At 43.3% G+C, this 16015-nt stretch overlaps 1 protein-coding gene across 2 annotated transcripts in view; it reads left to right on the plus strand.

Annotated features, from left to right (window-relative positions):
* The window catches only part of bnc1 (basonuclin zinc finger protein 1), a 291531-nt gene that overhangs the window by 69337 nt on the left and 206179 nt on the right, over positions 1-16015 (plus strand). The gene's annotated exons all lie outside the window — the stretch shown is intronic.

The following is a 16015-nucleotide window of genomic DNA, read 5'->3' on the forward strand; positions in this document are numbered from 1 at the left end:
AAAAAATTCTAGTATCCTGCTTTATATTATCGGCTAATTTGCCCTCATATTTCATCTTTCCCTCATAGCTTTTTTAGCTGCCTTTTGTTGGATTTAAAAAATTTCCCAATCATCCAACTTCCCACTCACCTTTTCTACCTTGTCTGCCCTTTACTTGGCTTTTATACAGTCCTTAACTTCCCTTGTCAGCCAGTGTTGCCTGGCCCTGCCATTTGAGAACAACTTCATCTGTGGAACATATCTAACCTGCACATTGTCAAGTATTTCCAGAAACTTCCGCCACCTCTGTTCTGCCGTCATCCCCACCAGTATCCCCCTCCAATCCACTTGGGCAAGCTCCCCTCTCAGGCCTCTGTAATTCCCTTTACTCCATTGCGATACTGATACATGTGACTTATGCTTCTCCCTCTCAAACTGCAGTATGAATTCATTCATATTATGATCATTGCCTCCTAAGGGTTCCTTGACGTTAAGTTGACTAATGAAATCTGGGTTTCTACACAATACCCAATATAAGACAGCCTTTCCCCTTATGGGCTCAAGCACAAGCTGCTCTAAAAAACCATCTCTGAGGCATTCAACAAATTCTCTCTCTTGCGATCCGACACCAACCTGATTTTCTCCCATCCCCTTGCGTATTGAAGTCCTCCATTGCAAATGTGACATTACCTTTATTACATGCCCTTTCCAGGTCCCTTTGCAATCTCAACCCCACATATTGGCTACTATTTGGAGGCCTATAGATGATTCCCATAATTGTATTTTTATCCTTTCAGTTTTTTAACTCCACCCACAAAGATTCAACGTCCTCTGACCCTATGTCACCTCTTTCTAAAGATGTAATTCCATTTCTTACCAATAGAGCCACACCATTGCCTATGCCTTCCTGCCTGTCCTTTCTATACAAAGTATATCCTTTGATGTTAAACTCCCAACTATGACTTTCTTTCAGCCACGACTTAGTGATGCTCACAATGTCATGCTGACGAATCTCTAATTACGCCATGAGTTCATCCACCTTATTTCGAAAGCTACATGCATTTAAATTATGCACCTTCAGAACTGCATTCTTTGCTCTTACGAATTTTGCCTCTGTGGTAACTCTGTGCTCTGTCTGCAGTTGTCCCCAAGCATTGGCTTGTCTTTCCTTACATTCACATTACACCCATCATCTACTTGTAAACCTGCTAGGTCATCCTCAGCTCTATCATAATGGTTCCCTTCTCCCTGCCCCCCACCCCTCCTCGAAGTATTGTGTATAGGAATTGAGATATAATGCTAGAGTTGTCTAAGGTGTTGGTGGGACCTAATGTGGAGTATTGTACGCAGTTTTGGTTATTGACATGCGGGAAAGATGTCAATAAGTTTGCAAGAGTGCAGGACTTGAGGACCGGAGTTATAGGAAAAGACTGAATAAACTGGGATTTAATTCTCCAAAGTGCAGAAGAATGAGAGGAGATTTGATAGAAGTATGTATAATTATGCCAGGTATAGATAGGGTAAATGCAAAACAACATACACAGGCTTCTTCTACTGAGTCTGGGTAAGACTAAAACTAGAGGTCATGGGTTAAGGGTGAAAGGTGAAATGTCTAAAGGGAACACTCAGAGTGATGAGAGTGTGGAATGAGCTGCCAGTGGAAGTTGTGAATGCAGTTTCAATTTCAACTTTTTAAGAGAAAGTTTAATAGGTACCTAGTGTGACTGTGATTGAAGACACTGGACAGACACTGAAGCTGGTGATATAGTTCCATCAGAACAAGCAAGCATTCTTCTGGAGACACTCTCAGTAGAGTCTCACAAACTCAAAAGTACTTCACATTTTTCACAAGGGCCTCAGCTTTGTCAGTCCTGACGAAGGGTCTCGGCCCGAAACGTCGACAGTGCTTCTTCCTATAGATGCTGCCTGGCCTGCTGTGTTCCACCAGCATTTTGTGTGTGTTGCTTGAATTTCCAGCATCTGCAGATTTCCTCGTGTTTGCTCTTTAAATTCACATTTTTATATCCTTAAGATCAATAGGTGATTCAATGCGGTTTCAATACCATTATTTACTTCAATACTTTGGGATGATGATGCTTCATTTGAATTGCATAGCTACTGTGGGAGACACCTCTGAATGTTCAAAGATCTTGGCTGGGACAAACTTATTGACATGATAATATCAGTCTGTTCTGCAAGCTTACTTTAACTCAAGTCACTATGGTGCAAGTTACTTCAAACCATTACCCATCCCTAGATTGATGCAGGGCAATTAAGGCAACCCCGTTGTTTTAACACGAGATGAAGGGTCTCAGCCCAAAACGTCCATTGTTTACTCTTTTCTATCGATGCCACCTGGCCTACTGAGTTCATCCAGGTTATTGTCTTCCTTTTTTAAAGAAAGGGGCTTCCCTTCATCCACTATCAACTCTGCCCTCCATCGCGTCTCCCGTATTTCACACACCTCTGCCCTCACCCCATCCCCCAGCCAGCCCACCAGGGATAGAGTCCCCCTGGTCCTCACCTATCACCCTACCAGTCTACAGATCCAACGCATAATCCTCTGTAACTTCTGCCACCTCCTACGTGATCCCACCACCAACCACATCTTCCCCTCTCCCCCCCCCCACTCTCGGCTTTCCGCAGGGATCGCTCCCTACACGACTCCCTTGTCCATTCATCCCCCCCATCCCTCCTGACGGACCTCCCTCCGGGCACTCATCTCTGCAAATGGAAGAAGTGCTACACCTGCCCCAACACTTCTTCCCTCACCACCATCCCAGGCCCCAGACAGTCCTTTCAGGTGAGGCACCACTTCACCTGCGAGTCATCTGGGGTGATATACTGTATCCGGTGCTCCCGATGTGGCCATTTATATATTGGGGAGACCCACCGCAGACTGGGAGACCGTTTCGCCGAACACCGGCGCTCAGTCCTCCAGCAGTGGCGGGATCTCCCTGTGGCCACACACTTCAATTCCACAGACCACTCCCACTCCGATATGTCTGTCCATGGCCTCCTCTACCGTCAAGATGAGGCCACACGCAGGTCGATGGAGCAATACCTTATCTCCGCCTGGGTAGCCTCCTACCTGCCGGCATGAACATCCAACTCACTGACCTCCGTTGATACCCCTGCCCCCCACCCTTACCCCCATCCCTATCTATTATTTTAGTCTGGTTCTCTTTCTCTCTCCCCCCCCCCCCACTATAATCTCTCCCCCCAGCCCTACCTTTCTTTCTCTTTTATTTCCCATAATTCTCCACCTTCCCCCTAGCCCATTTCCCTCCAGCCTATCACTTCCCAGCTCTCTACTTCATCCCTCCCCCCACTTCTTATCCTCCCTCGACCATCCCATGTTACTTCACTCCTGATGAAGGGTTTCGGCCCAAAACGTCATCACTACCTCCTCCCATAGATGCTGTCTGGCCTGCTGAGTTCTGCCAGCATTTTGTGTTTTTTATTTATTTCCAGCATCTGCAGATTCACTCGTGTTGCCAGCATGTTGTTTGTGTTCCGTTGTTTTATCCATACGCAGTCTTGGTCTGTGTTTTAAACTTCAATTTACTATAAAGACTTAAGACTGGTTCTTGCTTGAATTTAATACCTTCTATGTTACATAACTCCAGAATACATAATGGCCCGAGGTAAAAAATGACAATAAAGGGGGTATTTACTGATTGGTTGCCAGTGACTCGTGGTGTTCTGCAGGGGCTGATGTTGTGCTTGCTTGCTACTTTTCATGTTATATATTAATGATCTGGATAACAGAATTGATGACTTTGTGGCCAAGATTGCAGACGATAGAGAGACAGGTGGAGGGGCAGACGGTGTTGAGGAAGCAGGGAGACTGCAGAAGAGTTTACACAGATAAGATGTGGCATAGGGAAGTGTACAATCATGCATTTAGGTAGAAGGAATAAAGGCTTAGAAAATGAAGAAATCAGAAATGCAAAGGGACTTGGGAGTCCTAGTGCAGGACTCCATAAGGGTATCTTGCAGGTTGAGTCATGCAAATGAAACGTTAGCATTTATTTCCAGGGATCTAGAATCTAAAACAATGATGTAATGCTTTATAAATCATTGGTCAGAGCACATTTGGACTATTGTGAGCAGTTTTGGGCCCCTTATTTAAGAAAGGATGTGCTGGTTTTGGAGAGCGGAGGTTTATGAGAATGATCCTAGGAATGAGTGGGTTAATGTATGAGTAGTGTTTGATGACACCAGGCCTGTACTCGCTGGAGTTTAGAATAATGTGGGGGTAGGAAATTCCATTGAAACCTACTGAATATTGAAAAAGCCTAGATAAAGTGAACTTTGAGAGGATCTTTCCAATAAAGGGAGTGTCTAGGACCAGAGGGTACAGCCACAGAATAGAAAGCTGTCCCTTTAGAACAGAGATGAGGAAGATCACAAACACAAGAGATTCTGCAGTTGCTATAATCATGAGCATACACAAAATTCTGGAGGTACTCAGCTATTCAGGCAGCATGCATGGAGGAGAATAAGCAGTCAATGTTTTGAGCTGAGATCCTTCATGGGGACTGGAAAGGAAGGGGCAGGGGAATGAGTACAAGCTAGAAGCTGGGAGGTGTTAGGTGAAGGGTAAAAGACTGAAAATGAAGGAATCTGATAGGGGAGGACAGTAGACTATGGGAAAAAAAAGGAAGGAGGAGGGGCACCATAGGGAGGTGATGGGCAGGTGAGGAGAAGAGAAGGGGTGAGAAGAGAACCTGAGTGTGACATGGAAAAGGATAGAAAGAGGAGTGGGACAAATTACCATAAGTTAGAGAAATCAATGTTTATGCCATCAGGTTGGAGACTACACAATCAATATGGGTTGTTGCTCTTCCAACCTGAGTGTAGCTTATTGCAGCAGTAGATGGGGCCGTGGACCGACATAAGGGAATGGGGAGACGAATTGAAATTGGAGGTCACCAGGAAATCCTGCCTTGTGCAGCTGATGTGTCAAAAGTGCTCAAGACCCCCAATCCAGATCGATGTAGAACAGGCTGCACCAGGAGTACTAGATACAATAGACTTGCAGGTGAAGTATCCCCTCACCTGGAAGGATATCTGGGGCCCTGAATGGTGATGATGGAGAGATGTTAGGGCAGGTGAAGCATTTGTCACACTTACTGGGGTAAACGCCGGGGATGAGTGAATGAGGTAGTCACGTAGAGAGCAATCCTACAGGAAGTGGAGAGTGGGGCTGGGGGAAGAAGGATATTCTTTGTGGTAGGATCCCATTGTAGATGGTACTAGTTACTGAGAATGATGTTCTGGATACAGAGGTTCATTGGTAGATAAGCACAAGGGGACCCTATTCCTGTTATGCTGGTGGGAGGATAGGGTGAAGATAGATGTGTGTAAAAGATGAAGAGAAATTTCTTTAAACAGAGTTGGTGAATCTGTGAAATCCATTTCCGTGTGCAGCTGTGGTGACAAAGTCATGGGGTATACTTAAAACGGAGTTTGATAGGTTCTTGATTCATACAAGCATCATGGTTTACAGGGAGAAGACAGGAGAATGGGGTTGAGTGGGGACATAAAACAGCCATGTTTGAATGGCAGAGCAGACTTGATGATCCAAATAGCCTAATTCTGCTCTTATGGTCTTAATCTGTTGCTGAACCTGTATGCTAATTTTGTTTCATATACAATGATACCCATGTTCTTCTGAACCACACAAATACTGTTGTTTCGTTAATTCTCTTGTAGAATGCTTTTTTTCCCCCACTGTTTCTTGTGAAGTGTTTAAAATCACACTAGTCGCAATCTAGGATAATTCTCTCCCACTTACCAAGAAAGTTGGAAAAGTCCACCACAGGCGAACTGGGATCGGTGTGATTAAAATGACCAGAGGCATATTTCCTTAGCAAATCGGCTTGAAGTGTGAGGTATAAAAATTTGAGCACGAGTGGAAGTAATTAATTCAATGTAACATAATGTACAGAATCTGAAACAGAGTGAAAATGAGGAAATCAATGCAACAAATAAAAATCAGTTTTTTTTTATTAATATGTCTAAGAATAATCAAGTTACAAAGGAATAAGCTTCTATATTTTGAATATCAGGGAGGCTGTTCGGCAGTAATTAGAACACCACAATTAAAATTTCATATATACAGAGCAGGTAACCATTATAATTTCTACCATGTTTCTTGACAACTACAGCAAATTCACAGTTGCCTCCAAAGTGAACATTACATATCTTGGCAAAATAAAATAAAACTTCTGAAGGAATTTGACAGCTCTGATGATCAACACATATTTTTCCTTCTGATAGCCTAAGTATTTTATTTTGCTGAAAACGGTGGGCCTTCATTCAATAAATACCTACCTCATTGCTGCCCTAGTTTAGCTTGGATGGAGTAGTAGCTAGTTCCTTAAGGGTGAGTCCAGCAAGCTGAATTACTATCTTTTTAATGGTGTTAATGGAGTGCTGTGAATCACCTTAATACTGTTTATGACAGTAACATAAAGATCAGGAGCTCTAATTACATGGTTCATAAAACTCTGGGTTTGCCAGGGTAGAACTCTGCTAAAGGTGGCCTTGTTGGCTTCAGGGCAGTGTTAGAGTCATAAAACACAACAGCACAGAAATAGGTCCTTCAGCCCATCTAGCCCATGTTGAACTGTTGTTATGCCTAGTCCCATCGATCTGCACCTAGACTTTTGCCCTCCACACCCCTCCCACTTATGTACATTCAAAATTGTCTTCATATGTTGCAACTGAATCAGAATCAGGTTTAATATCACTGGCATATGTCATAAAATCTGTTAATTTAGCGGCAGCAGTACAATGCAATACATGATAAATACAGAAAAATAAATGATTACATTAAGTATAAATGCATATTAAATGGTTAAACTAGAAATAGTGCATAAACAGATATAATTTTAAAAAGTGAGCTAGGTTCATGGGTTCAATGTCCACTTAGAAATTGGATGGTAGAGTGGAAGATGCTGTTCCTGAATCACCGAGTGTGTGCCTTCAGGCTTCTGTACCTCCATCCTGATGATAACAATGAGAAGAGGGCACGTGCTGGGTGATGGGATCTTTGATAATGGATGCCGCCTTTTTGAGGCACCGCTCTTTGGAGACTACGGAGGCTAGTACAACTTTCTGTAACTTGTTTCAATCCCGTGCAGTGGCCTGCCAACCCCCCCCCCCCCCACCCCCACCACGTACCAGATGGTGATACAGCCTGTCAGAACGCTCTCCACAGCGTACCTGAACCCACATCTACCGCTTCCACTGGCAGCTTGTTCCGCACTCTCACCGCCCTCCGACTGAAGTAGATACCCCTCAGTTCCTCCTTAAATATTTCACTTTTCATCCCTAAACTCTATGACCTCTAGTTCTAGTCTCACTCAACCTCAGTGGGAAAAAGCTGCTTGCACTTAAAACACATTGCAACGTGTTGCAAGTTCTCATAGTTATCAGCTTAAAGGGCACACCACACACTGTTGATGCAATGGAATGAGCTCTTGGAAGATTTCTGTTAGACTGGTAAAGTCCTGTCCACAGAATGCATGTTCCCTGTCAAGGCGCCACAAATATCTTCCAGAGCTGCAGGCAGGCATGCCTGACAGGAAGTTGCCAAGGTTTCTGTACGGTAATAAATGTACTCTTTTATTCCCTGAGCTTTGGGAAGCTGGAAAATCCGTTTGTCCACACTACCTGCTCCTGTGGGCTGAATAAACAGTAGGTGAAGTCTGGTATAAATTGGGAGATTAAAGGTGAATGTAACAAGAATAACATTGTGGAAGGCTCCATCTTGTATATAGACAGGACAAACTGGATTAGCAATGGCAGTGTGGAAGATGAAATACTGGAGTCCAAAAAAAAAATGGTTTTCTGGGTCAGAATGTTGACAAACCAATGAAGGATTGTTATTAGGTGTAACAAGAGGGTAAATTGATGATCTGTTAAGTAGTGAAGAGTGATTATAACATGATAGAACTTCATGTTCACTTTAAAAGTTATTTGATTGAATCTGAAACCAGTGTCTTATATCTGAATAAAACTGTGAAGGTATGAGTTGTGAGTTGCCTTTGACATATTGTGAATGGCTTTAGAAAAGTAAACAAACAGTGAGCAGCCTTTAAGAATTAATGAATAATTTATATATAAGGCAAATTTCCAGCAGGAATAGTGGTTCAAGAGATGTGAAACATAGTATTGGGTCAGAGGAGAAGCTTATAATGTTGCCATTAAATCTAAGAGGAAGGGAAATTTCAGCAAAGCACAATTGAGACGTTGGTAAGGAAAAGGAAGGTAGAGTACAAGAGGCGGCTAACAAGACACAAAAATGGAACTTCTGTAAATATCTAAACAGCAGAAGATCAGTAAAAGTTAATATGGTCTCTTACAGGTTGATGCAGAGAAATTTTCTTCGGGGATAACAATATGATGGAGAAATACACCAGGCAGTGACACCAAGAATGCGTCTGTCTGCAGTCTCTGTTGAGGTGATGGCTCAGAGTTGTTTAGGTTCATAGGGAAGGCTTGAGAACAGGGGGGGAGTTAAGGATTAGGTGACGGCCACACCCCCCTCCCTGGCCCCTGTATGCAAATTGTGAGACTTGAGTTTGAAGCCTGATGTTCGGGGTCCCAGAGTCCGGAGCTCGAGGTCCTCATTTGTCATTATTTGTTGTCATTGATGAGTCCTGGGTGGATACTGAAGATCAGGACCTGAAGACTGATTGGCAGTCCAGATCAAAGAACAGTAGTTAGAACCCTGTGTGAATCCTTTGGGGAAGTCAAAGGCCCAGTGCCTGCAATTCCCTGAGTCTGTTGGAGGCTGAGGAAGATGGCCTGTCCTGAATGAGGCTTGTTTTGCCGTTGTTGCTTTGTCGCTTGGTAAACTGTGCTTTGTGTTCTTAGTTTTTCTGCTACGCATAGTGGGCATGCTATTTTAATATTTAGCATTGGAATATGCAACAACACTTGTAGGCTGCTCCCAACACGTCCCTAGATGTGTTGGTTATTAATGCAAATGACGCATTTCACTGTATGTTGCTGTGTACACATGATAAATATTGTGTTTCTCTTCATGGAAGTAGATACAGAAGGACACGCAAAAAAACAAAAACACATTTAGAGTAAATGAAGATTTGAAAGAAATTAACATCAGTTAAATAAGCAGTATTGGGGGGGAAATAAAGTGGGACTAAAATATAATACAGCTATGTTCCTGGTAACATCTCGTTCCAGTGTTTTGAAGGAAATGGCAATGGAGATGGGGTTTGCGCAAAAACAACTTTTAGAATTCCGTAACTTTATAGATTGGTTCCCAATGATTGGAAGGTAGGGAAGGTTTGAGGAAGAAGGCTGAGAGGAGACTGGGAACCAAAGCCCTGTTAGTCAGACATCAGTTGTAGGGAGAATACTCGGATCTCTTATCAAGGAAATAGTGACAAGGCGCTTTGAAAATGATAATAGACATTGGGAGCTGAGTATGAGTTGATGAGACAAGTCACGTTTGACAAATCTGATTGAATTTTTTAAAGTAATGAGATGCAGAATGGGTAAGAGTGAATCAATTGACTGTATTTGGAGGGTTTTCAATAAGATGCCACATAAAATTAACTTCATATTCATTTATTTATCACGTGAGCATATAGTGAAATACGTTACAACCATACAACCTAAGGATGTTCTGGGATAGCCCACAAGTGCAACCACACATTCTGGCCCCCACATAGGATGCTCTCGATGTTCAGCAGAACTGCATAAGCAGCAGCAGCAACAACAAAACAAAATAGGCCCCATTCCCTCCCACTCACACACACAGTCAGGCCTCCAGCTGCAGGACAGGCCGCGTCCGGGCCTCAAGTCCTTGGCCCCAGACTCTGAGTCACAGATATCAGACCTCCGGCCTCCAGTTCCTGGCTCTGACTTGTAGACCCGCAGACATTAGGCCTACCCAGAGGTTCACAGACCACATAATGGGAAGGTAATAAACTGGTGAAAATTGAAGAGTGCCTAATGAGCTGAAAACAGAGTAGGAAAAAAAACGATAATTTTGGTCTGAGGGGGTAAGGACTAGTAGGGATTAGTAGTGGAATCTCAGCTATTCAATGACTTGGATCAGGGAAGCAAGTGTCACATATCCCAGTCTGCTAATAATTCAAAACTGGGTGGCTGAGTTAGCTATAAGGAAATCAGGCAGAATTTCAAAGTTCAATTTTCAAAGTAACATTTATTATCAGAGTACATGCATATCACTACATACAACCCCGAGATTCTTTTTCCTGCAGGAATTCTTAGCAAATCTATAGAACATTAACTATAAACAGGATCAGTGAAAGAACAAGAACATAGAAGACAACAAAGTGTGCAACTGAAAATATAAATAAATAGCAATAAATAATAGCAAGATAAAGAGTCCTTAAGTTGAGATCATCATTTGTGGGAACATCTCAATAGATGAATGTAGTTATTGTTCAAAAGCCCAATGGTTGAGAGATTCTTGAACCTGGTGGTGTGTGTCCTGAGGCACTTATATTTTTTTACCAGATGGCAGCAGCGAGAAAAAAGCATGGCCTGGGTGGTGAGAATCTTTGACAATGGAAGCTGCTTTTTTATCACAGCATTTCATGTAGATGTGCTCAATGCTGGGAGGGCTTTAACTGTGATTTACTGGGTCAAATCCACTACCTTTTGTAGGATTTTCCGTTCAAAGGCATTGGTGTTCCCATACCAGGCCGGTCAATACACTTACCACAACACATCTGTAGGAGTTTGTCAAGGTTTTTGATGACATGCTGAATCTCTGCAGACTAAGAAAGTAGAGACACTGAATGTGGATCAGTTCAGAGATTTGTCAAAGATAGTGGGTAGAATATAACGTGGAAAAATTTATATGGTCGTCTTGGCTGGGGTGGGAGGAAGAGAGGCAAAGTAATTTTTAAATGGTGAGGGACTTAAAGGTGTTGGTGTCCAGAGGGTCTCTAGCATCTAGCATATTAGGGGGTAAGATGAAGGCAGGCCAACTGTGTCCCTTGCTCCAAGTATATAAAGCTTTCCTGAGAGAGCATCTGGATTGTAGCACAGGCCTGGTCTCTCAATCTGCAAAATGTTATGCTGCATTTGAAAGTATGTAATAAAGGGTCACTAGGATGTGTTGGGGATGGTAGGTTTGTTGTATGATGGGCGATACAGAAAACTGAGCCTACACTCCTCGCCGTTCCGATGAATGTAAGGTGATCTCAAAGTTCAAAGTTAATTTTTTATCAAAATGCTTCATATATTTCCATGTAGTATCTTATCTCGTTGAAACAGACATTTAAGGAGCATGACAGCATCAATACAAAGTGGATGTTTCTCTTTTCGGACCTGTATGGAACCATGGATCAGAGTAAGGAGTCTGCCATTCTTCACAGGGATTCTTCACTTGGAGTCCAGTGACACTTTGAATTCTGTACACAAGAGGATGGCAGATGCTTGGTTGCCGACGATATTCTAGAGGTAGTTAGTTTTTTATATTTAGACTACTTTAGTATATATATTAAAGTAATCAAGGTTTATTTGGATTAGTGCAGGAGCTGCTGCGAAGGTAAGAGATCAGCCATGATCTTTTAGAATTGTGGAAGGCTGGTTTGCCTATCCTTGCTTTTATTTTTACTTACTTTGACCGTGTTTGTATATTCTTATGACTTTAAAGAAAGCCAGTTGCTCAGTGTCTGTGCAGGTTCTGAGCAAAGCTGTCCTCCCACTTACCTTTGTCACCTATTCTCATTCATATCGCCGTCAACTTGGTCTTGATTCTCCTGCCTCCATCTTGGGGCAGCTTACAGTGGGGGAAATTAACCCACCAACCTCCCTTATGGGTGGGAAGAAACCTGAGCAATCAGAAGAAATCCACGTTGTTATAGGGACAACATGGAAGCTCCACTCAGACGGGACTGGACGTCAACACAAACCTGCATTGCTCTCGCTGTAAGGCAGCGGCACTCCCAGCTGTGGCAGCCCATGTCCCAATGTTCTTTTCTTGATGATGGCATTTGGGTGAGTTCCCTAATGTAAGAGTGACGACAGTTTCTGCGATGTGGTAAATTCAAGAGCGGCAGCCTGACGCTCAGAATTAGAAAGTGACTGTGAGGGAGATAGGTCACCTGGTTGAGCGGTGTCACAGAAGCAACCTCTTGCTCAGCATCACCGAAACTAAAGAGCTGATTGCTGACCTCAGAAAGGAGAACGAGGGCAAACGCGTCAGTTAACGTTGCAGGGTTGGCAGTGGAGAGAATCAGCAGCTGTAAATCCTGAGCGTTAAGATACCGGATGACTTGTCCTGGGTCCAGCACACAGACACAATCATTAAGAAGACGCACCAGCATCTTTACTTTCTTTGGAGGTTAAGGATCTTCAAGCATTATAGTGCCTTTAACACCATCCAGCCCAAGATCTTAAGGCACAAACTAACGGAGATGGGAGTAGACTCTCACATGGTGGATTGGATAGTGGACTACTTGACAGATAGACCTCAGTATGTGCGGTTGGGAGACTGTAGGTCTGACACGGTGGTCAGCAGCACAGGAGCGCTGCAGGGAACCGTACTCTCTCCGGTCCTGTTCACCCTGTACACATCAGACTTCCAATATAACTCGGAGTCCTGCCATGTGCAGAAGTTCGCTGATGACACGGCCATAGTGGGGTGTGTCAGGAATGGACAGGAGGAGGAGTATAGGAAACTGATACAGGACTTTGTGATATGGTGCAACTCAAACTACCTGCGTCTCAATATCACCAAGACCAAGGAGATGGTGGTGGACTTTAGGAGATCTAGGCCTCATATGGAGCCAGTGATCATTAATGGAGAATGTGTGGAGCAGGTTAAGACCTACAAGTATCTGGGAGTACAGTTAGACGAGAAGCTAGACTGGACTGACAACACAGATGCCTTGTGCAGGAAGGCACAGAGTCGACTGTACTTCCTTAGAAGGTTGGCGTCATTCAATGTCTGTAGTGAGATGCTGAAGATGTTCTATAGGTCAGTTGTGGAGAGCGCCCTCTTCTTTGTGGTGGCGTGTTGGGGAGGAAGCATTAAGAAGAGGGACGCCTCACGTCTTAATAAGCTGGTAAGGAAGGCGGGCTCTGTCGTGGGCAAAGTACTGGAGAGTTTAACATCGGTAGCTGAGCGAAGGGCGCTGAGTAGGCTACGGTCAATTATGGATAACTCTGAACATCCTCTACATAGCACCATCCAGAGACAGAGAAGCAGTTTCAGCGACAGGTTACTATCGATGCAATGCTCCTCAGACAGGATGAAGAGGTCAATACTCCCCAATGCCATTAGGCTTTACAATTCAACCGCCAGGACTTAAGAACTTTTTAAAAGCTATTATTAATGCTTTTTGAGATAGTGATTTAGATGCATATCATATTTTTTTACTGAGTTAAGTATTGTATGTAATTAGTTTTGCTACAACAAGTGTATGGGACATTGGAAAAAAGTTGAATTTCCCCATGGGGATGAATAAAGTATCTATCTATCTATCTATCTAAATGTACTGTTGATAATGTCCTAACTTGTTGCATGATGGTCTGGTACGACAACTCAAAAGCACTGGAATCTAAGAAGCTGCAAAGAATAGTAGATCCTGCCTGATATGCCATGGGCACATAACTCCCCACCATTGGTAGTATCTACAAGAAGCCCTGCCTCAAGTAGGTAACATCTATCATTATGCCATCTTTTCAGAGCTACCATTGGGCAGGAGGTACAGAAGCCTGAAGTCCCACACTGTGAGGTTCAAGATTTGCTGGTTCTCTTTAACCATTTGGTTCCTGAACCAACTGGCAAAACCCTAATTACTACAATTTAGCGACAGCATGATCACTTTGACCACTTTGCACTAAAATAGACATTTTTTGTTCTAATTGTGTTCTCTTGTAACAAAAATGTTTAACTTATCATTTATTGTGAATGCTGCCTATACGATGCTATGTCTCTGTGATGACAAGTTTATCACTGAGTCTGTACATACATACACTTGTGTATATGATAATATATCAGCTAACATCCAAGTCAGTAAGACCAAAGAACTGATTGTGAACTTCAGAAGGTGTGAACTTCAGAAGGGGTAAGACGAGGGAACACACACCAGTCCTCATTGCAGGATCAGAAGTGGAAAGAGGGAGCAATTTCAAGTTCCTGGGTGTCAACATCTCTGAGGATTTATCCTGGACTCAACACAGCTACAAAGAAGGCAAGACAGTGGCTGTATTTCATTCGGAGTTTGAGAAGATTTGGTATATCAGCAAAGAAGACTCTGCTTACTACAGATGTACCATGGAGAGCATTTTAACTGTCTGAACATAGAACAATGCAACATAGTACAGGCCCTTTGGCCCACAATGTTGTGCCGACCCTTAAATCCTGCCTCCCATATCACCCCCCCACCTTAAATTCCTCTGTATACCTGTCTAGTCGTGTCTTAAACTTCACTAGTGTATCTGCCTTCACCACTGATTCAGGCAGTGCATTCCACACACCAACCACTCTCTGAGTGAAAAACCTTCCTCTAATATCCCCCTTGAACTTTCCACCCCTTCCCTTAAAGCCATGTCCTCTTGTACTGAGCAGTGGTGCCCTGGGGAAGAGGTGCTGGCTGTCCACTCTACCTATTCCTCTAATATCTTGTACACCTCTATCATGTCTCCTCTCATCCTCCTTCTCTCCAAAGAGTAAAGCCCTAGCTCCCTTAATCTCTGATCATAATGCATACTCTCTAAACCAGGCAGCATCCTGGTAAATCTCCTCTGTACTCTTTCCAATTCTTCCACATCCTTCCTATAGTGAGGCGACCAGAACTGGACACAGTATTCCAAGTGTGGCCTAACCGGAGTTTTAAAGAGCTGCATCATTACATCGCGACTCTTAAACTCTATCCCTCGACTTATGAAAGCTAACACTCCATAAGCTTTCTTAACTACCCTATCTACCTGTGAGGCAACTTTCAGGGATCTGTGGACATGTACCCCCGGATCCCTCTGCTCCTCCACACTACACTCCACACTGCAGGAGGCTACTACACAGGATCGAAGTAAGCTGCAGAGAGTTGTAAACTCAGTCAGCTCCATCGTGGGCACTGGCCTCCGTAGTATCCAGGACATCTTCAAGAAACGATGCCTCAAAAAGGTGGCATCCATCATTAAGGACCCCTATCACCCAGATTATGTCTTGTTCTCACTGCTACCATTAGCAAGGGGGTACAGAATCATAAAGGCACACACTCAGGCTTCTTCCCCTTGAAGCCTAAAGCTACCTCACTGCTTTATTTTTGCACTACTTATTTAACTATTTAATATACATACCTATTGTAATTCAGTTTTTTCTCTATTATTATGTTTTGCTTATACTGCTGCTGCAAAGTCAACAAATTTCACAACATATGCTGGTGATAGTAAATCTGTTTCTGATTCTGATTATCTGATCAGTAGGTAAGAGCTGTTGTGTTTGCAGACGAATGAGGTTGAAATTTTCAGGCCAATATATTTTGCACATTAAACTAAGACTGACATAAATTCTTGGACACCCCTCCTTTTCTCCTATCCTTCTCATCACCTCCTTCTGGTTCCCGTCCTCCTTCCCTTTCTTCCATCATCTACTGTCCTCTTCAATTAGATTCCTTCTTCTTCAGCCCTTTACCTCTTCAGCCAATCACCTCCCAGCTTCTTACTTCATCCCCCTCCCCAATCCACTCACCTTCCCCCTCACCTGATTTAACCTATCATGGGACAGCTTTATTCTTTCCCATCCCCCACCTTATTCTAGTTTCTTCCTTTCGTGTTGAAGGATCTTGGCCTAAATTGTCACTGATCATTCCCCTTCATAGATGCTGCCTGATTTGCTGAATTTCTCAAACATTTTGTGTGTGTTGCTCCGAAATAAATCTGGCTAACTTTTATGCTCGAGTAAAGGAGTGAAGCAAAAGAAACTCCCTGTATAAATAAATCAGGTCTGAATTTCCTGGAATATACATATAATTGGTCTGTTCTGGGTTAGTGCAATCTTCAACAGTGT

Source organism: Hemitrygon akajei, chromosome 30 (genome assembly GCF_048418815.1).
Source record: "Hemitrygon akajei chromosome 30, sHemAka1.3, whole genome shotgun sequence".
Lineage (NCBI taxonomy): Eukaryota > Metazoa > Chordata > Chondrichthyes > Myliobatiformes > Dasyatidae > Hemitrygon > Hemitrygon akajei.